We start from the raw sequence: 13745 nt of genomic DNA on the forward strand, positions 1-13745 counted from the left end.
GCTCAGGCTGGTCTTAAACCTGTGAGCTCAGGCAATCCACTGCCTTGGCCTCCTTGAGTGCTAGGATTATAGGTGTGAGCCACCACGCCCGGCCATAAAGAGTTTTATATTTGTAGAAACAATTGCACAGGTAGTACAGTTACTATGTCACCCCACCTCCAGCTTTCAGCGTTATTAGCATCCTAAGTTAGTGTGGTGCTTTTGTTACAATTAACAAACCAATATAGATGTGTTATTGTTAATTAAAGACCATAGTTTACAGTATGGGTTTACTCTGTGTTGGACTTTCTGTGAATTTTGACAAATGCATAATCACATGAATCCACCATTCCAGTATCACAGATAATAGTTCCACTGTCCTACATATCCTCAGTACCGCCCTTGCTCATCCCCTCCTCCCCAGGAACCCTTGGGCCACCTCTGACCTTTCCACTGTGTCTGCAGTTTCGCGCCTTTTCCACTTTGTGTTGTAGTGGGCACTATGTATATACAGTATGTAGCCTTCTGCAGCTGGCTTCTGTTGCTTAGAAACACTCAAAGTCCTTCCATGTTCTTTTGTGGCTCCATAGCTCTTCCCTTTTTCAGTGCTGAACAATATTCCATTGCATGGATATGCCACAGTGAGTTTACCCACTCACCCATCTAAGGACATTGTGCTTGCTTCCAGTGCTGGGTGACAAGGAGTAAAGCTGCCCTGAACATCTGTGTACAGGCTTTTATGCAGACATAGTTTTCAGCTTACTTGGGTAAATAGCCAGGAGCGTGATTGCTGGATCATATACAGGGTAAGATTGTGTTTAGCTTTATAGGAAACCGTCAGACGGCTTTCCGGAGTAGCTGGACTAGAATTTCATATTCTGACAAGTAACGAGTGAGACCTCTTTGTGCTCTGCATCCTGACAGCATTTGCTATCGTCAATTTTTGAATTTTAGCCAGTCTCATGCATGTAGTGGCATCTTATTGCTATTTTAATTTGCAGTTCCCTAATGATATATCATGTTTCAGCATCTTTTCCTATGCTTATTTGTCATCCTCGTATCTCTTTGATGAGATTTCTTTTCTGATCTTCCGCTCATTTGTTTAATAGGTTTGTTTTCTTATTGTGGAGTTTTAAGGACTCTTTGTATATTTTGAATCCAATCCTTTACCAGCTATGGACTTGCAAGTATTTTCTCCCAGTTCATGACATGTCTTTTTATTCTCTTGTGCAGACTTTAAAAAGTTTAATTTCTGCAGACTTTAAAAAGTTCAATAATGCCCAACTTGTCATTGTTTTTTTCTTTCATACACCATGTTTTTGGCATCCTATCTAAACAGGCATTTGCCAAACCCAAGGTCATCTGGATTTTCTCCTATGTTATCTTCTGAGAGTTCTATAGTTTAACCCTTTACCATCAGGTCTATGACCTATTTTAAGTTAATGCTCATTAATTTTTTTTTTGTGAAAAGTATAAAATGTATGTCTAAAGTTTCTATTTTGTAATTTTTTAAAATATATATATGATGTCCGATTGTTCCAGCACTGTTTGTTAAAAAGGACGAATTGCCTTTGCTGTCCTGACTGCCTTTTAGTTAAAATTTTGGGAACTATTTATGGAGACTGCTAATGGCATTTGTGGCAAGCAGATCTTTGTTTCCCCCGCCCTTGTCAGTAACTGAAAGTAATATATAAAGTGCAGTGAGCGTCCCTGGAAATCATTGTTAACCCTCATTTCCTCACTTTATGTTCTTACTTCCTCCCCACCTTACACGACTGCATATTTGAAAAATCACCAAAACGGAGGAACTAACAGTCTAATTTACCACCTACCTACCAGTCCTCTAGCATTTCAGAAAGAGGAATACTGGTGACCTCATGATAAACACAGGAGGTGTCTTCCCCTGTCTTAGGGGAAGGTCCTCTGGGGGGTCTGTGAATCCAAGTCTTGACTCCTTACCGGCAAGGAGACCGGTGGGGTCACCGGGATTGGATCAAGCAGGCAAGATGGATTCTGAGCACTCCTGCTTTGTTAGTTTCCAGAGATCATCCGTAAAACCCGGCCACGCTGCGCTCCAGAGTGAGGATTTCCACCTCTTTCCCGTACTTTAAAGGATTGGTATCGGTATTTATCAAATTATCCAAACATACAAAGAGGCCTTTTAACCAAGTTCGGCTTGGAATCTCCAACAGCTAGGGGGCTGAGCGCGGCTGGCAGGCCACGGCGCTGGTTTAGCTGCGCGGCTACTCGGGAGTGTGCGGTAGCCGAGGGCCGCGTCCCCGAGAAGCCGAGAGCTGTAATGCTGTCAACTTGTTATTTACTTTCCAAATCTGAATGACTGAGCAAGGCGAAAGAAGAATCAATCAACCACAATGTGACCCTACAGGCGGAAAAAACGCAGCGCTCCCACCAGCAGGCGGTGGGGGAAGGGAAGCACGTGTAACCAGGGCAGAGTTGCATCAGGAGCTCGCTCGGGTTTTCTATTGCACCCTTCGTTTTTCGATTGCATGTAATACCTCAGCATCAGTCTGCACAAGCCCAGGGAGCCCGGGAGCAACGAAGGGCAGGCTCAAGGCAAGGCCCTACCAAGTCCTTTTGGGGGGGCCTTGAAAGGCCAACTGATACATAATAAGATACAATCTATTCTGCTGATTCACAATTATGGAGACTGTGTAAGTGTGTATTTTTTATTGATGTGCTCTAATAATGGTGTAGCAACAGTCGTTTTACATCATTGACGTTTTACAGCAGTATTTCGCGCAGGGTAATTTCTGGGTCCGCCTTTTTGATGGAGGACTGGCCCCTTAAAAACTCACCTCGGGTTCCCCCTGCCCCCAACAAGCAGAAGAACAAACAGTCTAGTGTTCCAGGCCGGAGCAAGTGAGGTTATAGTTTAAATTGCTGAGAGTACTGGGCTCTGAGCATGAAGCTCATTAGATACCAAAGGGAGGGGCAAACTTATTTAAAAAAAATATTTAACAAGACAGACTCTAAAGGTGCTGGGGGAGAGGAGCGGACGTTTGTTTAATTGAATTAAGGCCGAGAGTAGTGGGGAGTCGTTATCGAAGTGGAGGGAAGGAGCGCTGGGGACTTGGAAGCACCGGGGTGGGCCGTGTAAGCCGTGGCAACCTAAAAAAACACTTTGCAAAAGCCCGAGGTCTGAAGTCCGGGGGTGGGTAAGAGTGGGGAGAGGAGGTTCGAGGGCCCAAGTTCCCCCCAAACAACCCCAGGTCCCCACACCGAGTTCCTGGTGTGTCTGAGTTCCTCTCTAAGCATTTCTGGCTTTTCCTGTCTTGCAGAGGTCGAGGCTCCGCCTGAGCCCCCACTTTTTGAAGTGTACGAGAAGGCGATTGGGGAGTCTCCAAAGCCCCTGGTTTTGAGGGAGATACACCCTGGGGCAGATTACCGGGTTTTCTGTTGGGCCAGCAGGGCGGCTTCTTTTTTGAGGTGGGGGAGGGTAACACTTCAGCAGTGTCCTGGGTTCTCCAACCCCTCGGAATCTGCGGAGGTGGCCCGGGTTCCTGTCCCCTCTAGGCAACCGTGGAAAGGCTGGGTTTGGGTGGGATTAGGCCCGGGTTCCTCTCTGTCCCCAAGGAAGACACGCGGAAAGGGCAGGGATCGGAGCAAGTAGGCAGAGGTCCGGGTTTCCCTCGCCCACGCGGCGTGGGGGTGGAAGGGTGGGGTTGGGGTGAGGGATTAGGGTCGCAGGTCCCCGCGCCGTGGGGGAGGGGCAGGGCTTGGACTCGGGTCTTCTCCCGGAGCCATGGGGGAGGGGTGGGGCTGAAGTCCCCCCTCCATCGGGGAGGGGTTGGTTTGGGACTTGGCTCCTCGGGGCGCATGGGAGGGACCGATTGGGAAGCTACTACCCCTCCCCCCAGCCATGGGGGAGGGGCGGGCCGTGGCGCCCGCGCGGCCTCCCCCCCACCCCAGCAGTCCTCCGGGCCGAGGTCTGCGAGCTCGCGGCCGCTCCCCCCGGAGGTCACTGCCCGTGCCTGCCCCTCCCGCCGTCCCGCCCTCTCCAGCCGCCGCCGCTCCCGCCCCAGCCCCTCCCCCCCCGCTCGCTCACTAGGAGCCGCCAGCGCCCCCGCCCCGCCGCCGCCGCCGCCGCCGCAGCGCCCTCCGGCCGCCATTCGGCACCGAAACTTTCCAGCGCCCGCGCCCTCTCGGGGATTCACGCGGCGGGGCGGGGGCGGCCCGGGGGCGGCGCTCGGCTGCTCCGGGGCGCCGGGCCCTGCTCGGCCGCGGCACGGCCCGGGCTCGGTGACGCCCGGCCGCAGGGAGGCGCGGAGCGCGGCCGGGCGCGGCGGCGCCGCCACAAGTTGCGCTGCTGGCGGCGAGGTGAGTGCGCGGGGCCGGGCGCGCCGGAGTGGGGGCCGGGGGGCGCGCAAACTTCTGTGGCGAGCGGGGCGGCGCGCCACCTGGGGGCTCGGCGGCGGCTGGGGTCCCCCGGACACTCCACCAGGGGCAGGTCCCTAACTGTCCCCGCGCCGCTGGGGCGGGGGTGCGGCGCGCTCCGGGGCGGCTGAACAATACCCTGCTGCCGCCGTTCCCCAAAGTGCGGGCGGGCGGGGAGCGGACGGAGGCTGGCTGGGGCCCCTTTGTTTTGGGGAGGGGGAGGCGGCCGGTAAGTTTGGGGAAGCGCTCCGTCTCCCCGCCCGCGGCTCTTTGTCTGCAGATCCTGGGGCTAGCTGGGCAAACCCACGCCCCCGCGGGCTGGGGGCCGAGGCGGGATTCCCCTCTTGGGGGAGGGGAGCCCCATTCATCCGGGGCGAGGGCCGGCCTGGAGCCGGGGGGCGTCCGGGAGGGCGGGGAGGAGTGAGAGGCAGGCGAGGCGGCGCAAGCCCCGCGTCCGCACAGTTTCGGAGGCGCGGAAACTGTCAAGGAAGTGGAGCCCCCTCCCCCCCGCCACTCCCAGGCCGGAGCGCGGGGACCCGGCGGGGGGCGCCCCTGGTCTTCGGGCGTCTGCGGAGCTGCGGAGGGTGCAGACCTGTTGCTCCCTGGCTCTGACTGAGGTCGGAGGAGGGGAATGGGGGTTCCCCAGATCCGGGTCCCTGGCCCTGCGAGGGGACCTTCCCTCATGGACGCACTGGCGCTCAGGATGAGTGGTGCGCCTTCGGCGGTCGGAGATGGCCGGGTTTGTGATAACTTTGGGTGGCTGGAGGCCCGCCGCTCTGGGATAGGGCCTGGCGCTCACGTGCCTCGCCTGTGCGCGGCCAGGCCCAGGCCCCGGGCATGCTCAGGGCTCGGCCTCGTGTTCTCCGAGCCAGCTGCGGTGGACCTTCCGCAAAGTTAGGGGCGGACGCGTTTCTGTTGGAGTCGGTGGTGTTCTGGAGCAAAACCTAAAAAGAAACAAAACCCACCCCTGTTGTATCTGCAAGTGTTCCTGCTTTGCATTGTCATGGGTGGCTTGACCTGGCGGGTGGATGTTTCCCTCGCTAGACGCGCGGCCCTCCGGAGTGTTTCCCCGGTTTAACCTGGAAGGGGCGGGCCGGGACTCTGGAGGACGAGGGGGAGGGGAGCTCCCAGCTCAGGTCGCAGGCGGTGGCCTCGCTGTAGGAAATGGCTCTTGACGACTCTATGAAAAGTTTACAAGAAATCTTTTCTACAAAAAGACGCAATTAGGAAAGATAAAAAGGAATGTCTAGTGTGAAGCTTTTATTTCAAAAGGCAGTCGTGTCTCAGATGTGCTGCGGGTTTTCGTGGAAAACCACCGAGCTGCAATGCCTTAGCAGGAATAAAAGTTGAAGTCCAGTCGCTTCATCCAATTTATCAAAATGACCCCTGTAAGCGATTGCAGGCCGTCGTGGGACAGACAGGGAGGGAGATTTTTGGTGTAGTGCGGCGTTTTCGCCCCACCTGCATGTTGCACCCTTACTGGACTCAGAAAAGTGCACTGTGCCAGGAGAGAGTTTTAAAGAGGAAGTGGAACTCTAGACACGCATGGAAGTTAAGGTATCACAATCTATAGAGTTTTTACATCAGTTATGTGAGTGCCACTGGTTCTTTTTTCTTTTTCTTTTTTGTAGAGACAGAGTCTCACTGTACCGCCCTCGCGTAGAGTGCTATGATGTCACAGGACTCACAGCAACCTCTAACTCTTGGGCTTATGCGATTCTCTTGCCTCAGCCTCCCAAGCAGCTGGGACTACAGGCGCCCGCCACAACGCCCGGCTATTTTTTGGTTGCTTTTGGTTGCAGTTTGGCCGGGGCTGTGTTTGAACCCGCCACCCTCAGCATATGGGCCCGGCGCCCTACTCACTGAGCCACAGGCGCCACTGGTTCTAAAGAAATGGTCATTTGCAAATATATTGAGCTGCTGCTAGAGGCTGGGTACTCTGTTGGGCCCAGGGAATCATCAAAGCAAGCCCCTTTTCTGAGCTACCTTGGGGAGCTGTGGGGGCCGAGGCCTGCTCGCCTGTGGTGCCCTACTGGGTTACTGTTCTTTGAGCCAAGGCTTGGTAGGTCCTGAAATTGTTGAGTTTCCTTTAATTTTCACAGGTTGATCCCAAGCCTCCCAGGTCTTCTCAGTGAAAAAGTTTGGGCTTTTTAATAAACTGTACAGGAAGATCTTGTGGTGCGGAACTTTGTAATTGCATTTGGTTTTGAATGCCACTTTCAGAACCTCGGTTTTCTCCTCTGTACGATGGCATTGTGAAGCTGCCTGGTGGCGCTGGCAAGAGGGTTTAGCTGGGCTTGAGACCTGACAATGCTAATGGAGCCCCTGGGTTGTCTCCACAGTGGCAGGAAGCATCACAGAAGGTCACATTTGTCAAAAGAAGTGTCAGGAGAACTAGAAGATTTGTCCTACTGGGAAGTGGAAGGAGCTGAGGAGAGAATGCGTGTATTAGTTTTTAAAAAATATAAAGCCTCAGCTCCGTGCGTGTAGCTCAGTGAGTAGAGCGCTGGCCACATACACCGGAGCTGGTGGGTTTGAGCTCTGCCTGGGCCAGGTAAACAACAATGACAACTGCCACCAAAATATAGCTGGGCATTGTGGTGGGAGCCTGTAGTCCCAGCTACTTGGGAGGCTGAGGCAAGAGAATCACTTAAGCCCAAGAGTTTGAGGTTGCTGTGAGCTGTGATGCTACAGCACTCTACCGAGGGTGACATAGTGAGACTGTCTCAAAAAATAAAATTGAATAAAATAAAAAATACACACACACACATATATAAAAAGCCTCTTGCATTAGTGTTGCTCTGTGCAAATAGAATAATTGCCTTTAGGTTACTTGAACGCCTTGCGCTGAGGATTTTATGGGCATTTAACGCTCTGGAGGGTGATCGTTGTTTGTATTCTGCAGCAGAGGACACCAGCACTCCTAGATGTTAGGCACCTTGCTAATGCCTCACCTAGTGGAGGGAGGATTGTCTGAGTCCCAAAGTCCAGCACGTAAGCTTGGTGTTGCTTTGCCTTTCTATCTACTGTGGATTCTCTCACGTGGAGACAAAACATCTATAAATTATACACACAGACACGTGGAGGAGCAGCGACGGGGAGCATGTTCATGGAGATCAGCCACTCTGTGTAGATGGAGCTCAACACAATGACAGAAGGCTGACCACAGCAGAGCGATTGTTTCTTAGATCGCTTTGTCATTGCATATGGCAGCCACTTGCCACATATGTGTATTTAGACTTAACTGAAAATAACAGTTCTGTTCCACCACTCGCACCAGCCAGTAGCTGCACGCGGCTAAATGGCCACCATGTCGGACAGCACAAAACTTGCAGAAACTTCTGTTGGAGTTCTGCTCTGGTTGCCAAAGTGAAGCTTTTCCGAAGAAGTCAGGCAGGAGAGCTGGTATAGTTTTTGTGGGGACAGGGAGAGGCTAATAAACTTTGAAAGAACTCACATGTAGACCTACTTTTTTTTTTTTAGAGTCAGTCTCATTTTGTCACCCTTGGTAGAGTGCTGTGGTGTCACAGCTCACAGCAACTTCCATCTCTTGGGCTTAGGTGATTCTCTTGCCTCAGCCTCCTGAGTAGTTGGGACCACAGGTGCCCGCCAGAACGCCCGCCTATTTTTTGTTGCAGTTTGGCCGGGCCTGGGTTTGACCCTGCCACCCTAGGTATATGGTGCCGGCGCCCTACTCACTGAGCACAGGTGCCGCCCTACCTACTTTTTTTTGAAAGACCCTTTCAGCCAGTGATTTATGCCCAGGAAAGTGTTTCAGCCAGTGGGTTCTTAACTCGAAGTGACAGCTGGCAGCTTTAGAGTGAGGTGCTTTGGATTAGAGTTAGAAAACCAGAACTCTGAGCCTGAGTCCCTGGCTAGGCTTTTAGTTGCTTGGCGTCTTGGTTCCCTCATCTGAAGAGTGACACTGCCAGTTTCCGTGCTGCTTGTGCAAGCAAGGAAGGCCTGTGCCATGCAGAAGGTGGCCCTGTCAGCAGAGCTTCCTGTGCTGGGAACTGTGGTGCTATACCATGGCTCACTTGTCTTGGGGGCCTCGGGCTCCCCTGTCCCTCCTTCAAGTTTTAAGTCCCAAACATTAAGGTTCAGGTCAAAGTCTTCCCTATGAAAAGACTGGTAAGAAATCTTATGAAAACGTGAGACCCCTACATCAGGGTGTTATTTTTATTTCATAGTGAATGTGACCTTTGCACAGTTCTTTGTAGAGATTTTGCTTGTTAATGAGGCTGGGGAGAAGCCCCCCTCTGTGTCTGTCAGCGAGAGTGACTGGGATGACTGTCCTGCCAGGAGCTTTCACTTTGGCTTCTTATCAGGACTCACCTTTGTTTGAAAGGACTCCCATACCTGAGGGCATGTGAGTGGGCCCCAAAGTTGAGAAATGCAGTTTCTCTGCTCCTAATGTTAGGAATGGAGATTGTCTGCCTGCTTACCCTGCTGGGTAAGAGAGCAGTTTCTCTGCTCCTAATGTTAGGAATGGAGATTGTCTGCCTGCTTACCCTGCTGGGTAAGAGAGCAGTTTCTCTGCTCCTAATGTTAGGAATGGAGATTGTCTGCCTCCTTACCCGCTGGGCAGGAGAACACCTCAGCCAAAGCCTGTGGCTTCCTCTTTCCCATTCCCCCCACCAGGCTCTGCACACACTTCCCCGTGGCCCTCTGGCCTACCTGATCACCCCAGCTTCCCTGCCTAGAGGGACAAGACGATCCCAGGTCTAGTTTCCTGGTTCCTTGCACTGGCCCTTCATTCCCACTTCTTACAAACAACGTCGAATGCTCTCTCCAGTAAGTTGTTAATCTTTTACTACCAGACGTATTTAAAAAAATAGTTTCAATCAGGAAGCAAGACTAAGGGCATTTTATAAAACACTCTTTTTTTAAGTTGGAAAAATACCCCCGCCCCCCATGACTATGTGAGTGTGAAGGACGGGGAATGAGTTTTTCCCCTGCGGTCTTGGCCCCCTTTCTGTGGGCCCCTCCCCCCAATGGACTGTGCTGGCCAGACTGGCAAGCCTGGAACCCACCAGGACCAAAATAAAAGCTGGATGTGGGATGGGATGGGAAAAGTCCATGTGTTTGTAAAGGGCAAGGACAGCCTCGGCTGAGAACAGGACTTGGAAATCTCCAGGGAGAAAGGCCGTCCATAGGGGGTCACTCCCTGGGCTGCTGCCTGCCCGCCCAGCGGGGACTTGGCTTCAGAGGAACCATGCTGGCGTCCTCCTGTGACCCCCTTCTGTACTTTCCCCAGCAAGTCAAATATTTATGGAGAATCCTCTGTGCACCTGAAGGTTAAAAAATGGAATTGGAGCAAATCTACATTGAGGAGAGGAGAGAACGTTGGTTTTGCAAAGGGAGTTGGGTGTCGTCTTTTTTTTTTTTTTTGGCTTGCTTACGTTTGTTGTTGGCCAGTGGGATCAGAGAGATGGAGGTGGTTTAAGAGAAAGGGAACTCTTAGAAACAAAGGTGTAGAACAAGGACATGTATGGGAACGGTGTTTTCTTTTCTTCTTTTTTTTTTTTTTTTTTTTTTTTTTGAGATAGTGTCTCACCGTGTCTCAACCTCAAACTTTTAGGCCTCAGCAATACTCTTGCCTCAGCCTCCCAAGTAGCTGGGACTACAGGTGCCTGCCACAACGCCCGGCTATTTTTTTGTTGCTGTTGTTGCAGTTGTTTAGTTGGGCTGGGTCGAGTTCAAACCCGCCACCCTCTGCGTATGTGGCTGGCGACGTAACCACTGTGCTACAGGTGCCGAGCCAGGAATGGTGTTTTCAACATTGAGCCCTGAATGTTGCAGCCACCTAATGGTTCTCTGTCAGGACAATGTGGTCATCAGGGGGCATTTGTCAGTTTCTGGAGACATTGCGGATTGTCGCTACGGGGAGTCGTGCTCCTGGTATCTTATAGGTAAAAGTCAGTGACACTGTTGAGCACTGAGTGCAGGGGACAGTCCCCACCACGGGGAGCGAGCCGGGCCCTACATGCCAGTAGTGCCAGGGCGGAGAAGCCCTCACTGACATGGTCAGCTGTGTAGTCACGGGTATCAAGTTCTATCGCTGTCCAGGCACATACGCTTTACATGTTCATGGGAGAAAAGAAATGGGGAGGTGGGAAGCAGACTTTAAGGAATGAGTGCAAGTGAGGCCTGTGGATGTTGAGGGAAGGGGCTGCTTGGGGAGGCAGGTGCACCTGGCCTGTTTCTCAGTTTCTTCCTTTTCCTTGTACTGATGTCATCACAGACTTACCGGGTCTTGCTTTGGGTCAGCTTCAGCTTCTTGGTACTCTTGCAAGTGTCAGTAGGAACAGGGCCCCCAAGGTGTAGCCCTCCTTTGACCTGGGTTGTCCTGAGTCAGCCCACAACCCACACGTCTGTGTGAGCCGTAGAAGAGCTCCAGGCTCTGCCTAGTTGGGATTCTGGGCTCCCAGTGGAGTTGGGGTTGGAGGAGGCGGGGGACAGCTGTGAAGGACACCAGGTGTGCACTTGCTGGCACCTCTGGGCGATCGGGAACTTCTGTAGTGTCATTTTCTCCCTGAGAGACGAGAGAGAATACAGTCTGTTTCTCAGGCTGGTTGTAGTCAAGGGGACACAATTGTTACAAGGCTTGGAGCACCATGAGCTTCTATTTTCCTCTTTGCCAAAGTTGGGCGTTGGGTCTGGCAAGGTCTCTTTGTCAGTTACGATGGTCTCCAGGAATTTGCAGCTTTCTTTTCCCATCGTTTTTCTTTCTCTTACAATGAATTGCAGGGCTAAATTCGTATAGTTACGTATACCTATATATTTTTATTTTAAGTCACCGTATGATGAAACTGGCTGTTTTTTTATTTTGGGTGAATGGTTTTATGAGTTTTCTGTGACCACGGCTGTAATTGGGATGGAGAGGGATTCCCTCTTGGACAGATGTCCATCACCAGCCCCCACACTGGGACTCCCACCCACTTATACTCTGCTCTGTGCCCAGGTCTCCAGGATCCCGTTTTCTTTCATACATGACAAAATGCTTCACTCTTCCAGCACCTTCCTAGACCCTGCCCTCTGCTGACAGGTGAATCGCATGCCTTTGCACACCAGCCACTCTGCTTTCCTGAGGATGGCACAGTTTGCACTGTGGATGTTATTATGAAAAGCAGGAAAAGAAGAGCTTACTGCTGCTTCTGTGCATAAGAAAGCACAGTGAGCAAAGGTGGGGGGGGAGTGCGCTAAGGGTCTACTGTTCTTTCCCTGCCAGTGAGCTGTTGCAGCCACCATGGTTGAGAGGGGATGTTTGGGCAGACCTTGTCAGAGGGCGACTCCCCCCTTCCACACCATGCTACTTAGAGACACTGTGTGTGTACAATGTATCAGAAGGTTAGATCCTCTGCCCTGTTAGTTTCACAAACACAACAGTCATTAAGACTAGTTTTCCCATTGGGTTAATCATGTGAATACAAAATAGGCTAAAAGTATCAAGTTGTTACTGTGTTCATTTGTTGTAGAAATTGATGAATTCCTCCAGGTCTGTACTTCTGGGCAGTGGCTAATCTCCATTTTACTTTGGGCCATCATTTCGCTTTTTGCAGTGTTGCAGAAACTGGCATGTTTTCTAGAAGAATCCTTTTCCTGGTGTTCAGGTGACTTGTCTCTGCCCCGAGTGGTCTGCCTGACTGCTGTGTGGTCACAATCTGTGGGAGTCCTCCTGGTCCCATTAGAGAGCAGGATGAGTGGCCTCCAGCCTGCTCCTCCTTCCCAGGTGTAAAAATTTTAATTTGGGAGCAGGACCCTACTTCAAGGTCAGGGAGGCTGCTGTTTTCCTAGACTGGTTAAGGATGATGGTGGTTGTGTGTTCTAAATGTCAGGGTAAACTGACAGTTACGTCTTGTGCCTCAACCATTGTTTTTTTCCCATGATTCAAATAAGCATTATTTTGGTAAACATTGATAAGTTAGGTGCATATTTTTGTTTCACCCCCACACACAAAGAACAATTCCGAAGACAGTTTGGTTGGGTGCCTCCGGATAATTCCTGGGAGTGTTGTAGTTCTCCAGTCACGGGAAGCCTGTAAAGTAAGCACTAGCGATGCTCGTGGCAAAACACACAGTGTTTATTCTTGACCAGGGTGTCTGCCTGGAATTCCTGTCATTTTTTCCTATAGTGGTGGATGTAGCTGGACTGCTTCAAAGAAAACATGAGTATTTTCTTTGCTTGTTTCCCTTAAGCCTGGAACCTAGAATATGAACCCAGATAGCCTGCACCCAGCTCTTCCCACCAGCCCCACTTGCCAAGACAGAGGCAGCCTTATGACGTTCCCAGCTCTCCGAGAACTTGAAAACTTAATTCAGGTCTGTTAAGGACTAGACCCGCAACCCCGTCTGTGTTAGCTAGAGCGAGAGTAGAAGGGCACTTGTCACCTCCCATCACTGACTTGACCTGTCGTCACGAGGCTGGAGTCTGTGTAGACACAGGCATTGTTCAGTTCTGTCTGAATGCCCTGGTAGATGGGAGTCGGACAGAAGGAAACTTAACCTATGTAGTGCCATTTTTATTTCTTATTTTGTGTTTTTATTAAATCATAACTGTGTACATCGATACATTTATGGGGTTCAGTGTACTGATTTGAAATACAGTGTAAAATGCTTACATTGAACTGATTAACACATCCATCACAATTATATTCTTTTCTTAATAGTTTCGAAATGTACCATTGCATCATGCACGTTAGGTGAAGTCACCCAGATACCCTCCTCCCTCCCTCCCCCTCTCCTCTTCCCGTCTACTTTCTGGACTATAGTTATGTTTTATCCCGCGTATGAATGTGTGGGTGCTTATATATTGATTTCATACTAGCATTGAGCACATTGGATACTTTCTTTCCATTCTTGAGATACTTTGCTAAGAAGAGTATGTTCAGCTCCATCCAGGTAAACATAAAAGATGTGAAGTCTCCATCTTTTTCTATGGCTGCATAGTATTCCATGGTGTACAAATACCACAATTTGTTAATCCATTCATGGGTCAGTGGGCACTTGGGCTGTTTCCATGTCTTGGCAATTATGAATTGGGCTGCAATAAGCATTCTGGTGCAGATGTCTTTGTTGTAAAACGAGTTTTAATCATCTGGGTATGTATCTAGTAGAGGAATTGGAGTGGTGATTCAGTTGACAGCTGAGTGGTGATTTCCATTTTTGGTGTGTTGTGGGTAATTCACAGTCTCAGCCTCAGTCTCAACTGTACTCCTTCAGCTGTCCTTAATGCCTTGACAGCCACATGAAGGTGAGCAGTGAAGCTGAGTGGAGGTCTTTCACCAAAAACAGTCGGTAGTGCCAAATGTGCACACACAATTCTCAGAATCCACCGTCTTCACGGAATCAGATTGCATCGCCAAAAAGCAG

At 50.9% G+C, this 13745-nt stretch overlaps 1 protein-coding gene across 4 annotated transcripts in view; it reads left to right on the plus strand.

Moving 5' to 3' along the window:
- Positions 1-2257: 2257 nt before the first annotated feature.
- Positions 2258-13745, plus strand: part of TBL1X (transducin beta like 1 X-linked) — a 220304-nt gene continuing 208816 nt past the window's right edge. For 2 of the 4 annotated variants that reach the window (XM_053581002.1, XM_053581006.1), the window contains exon 1: positions 2258-2651. The gene's annotated coding sequence lies outside the window, so the exon portion shown is untranslated. Of the gene's footprint in view, positions 2652-4054; positions 4318-13745 lie in introns of those variants that run through there. The other 2 variants (XM_053581001.1, XM_053581004.1) reach the window with 1 other exon arrangement.

The sequence above is a fragment of the Nycticebus coucang genome, chromosome X (genome assembly GCF_027406575.1).
Source record: "Nycticebus coucang isolate mNycCou1 chromosome X, mNycCou1.pri, whole genome shotgun sequence".
Taxonomy (NCBI): Eukaryota; Metazoa; Chordata; class Mammalia; order Primates; family Lorisidae; genus Nycticebus; species Nycticebus coucang.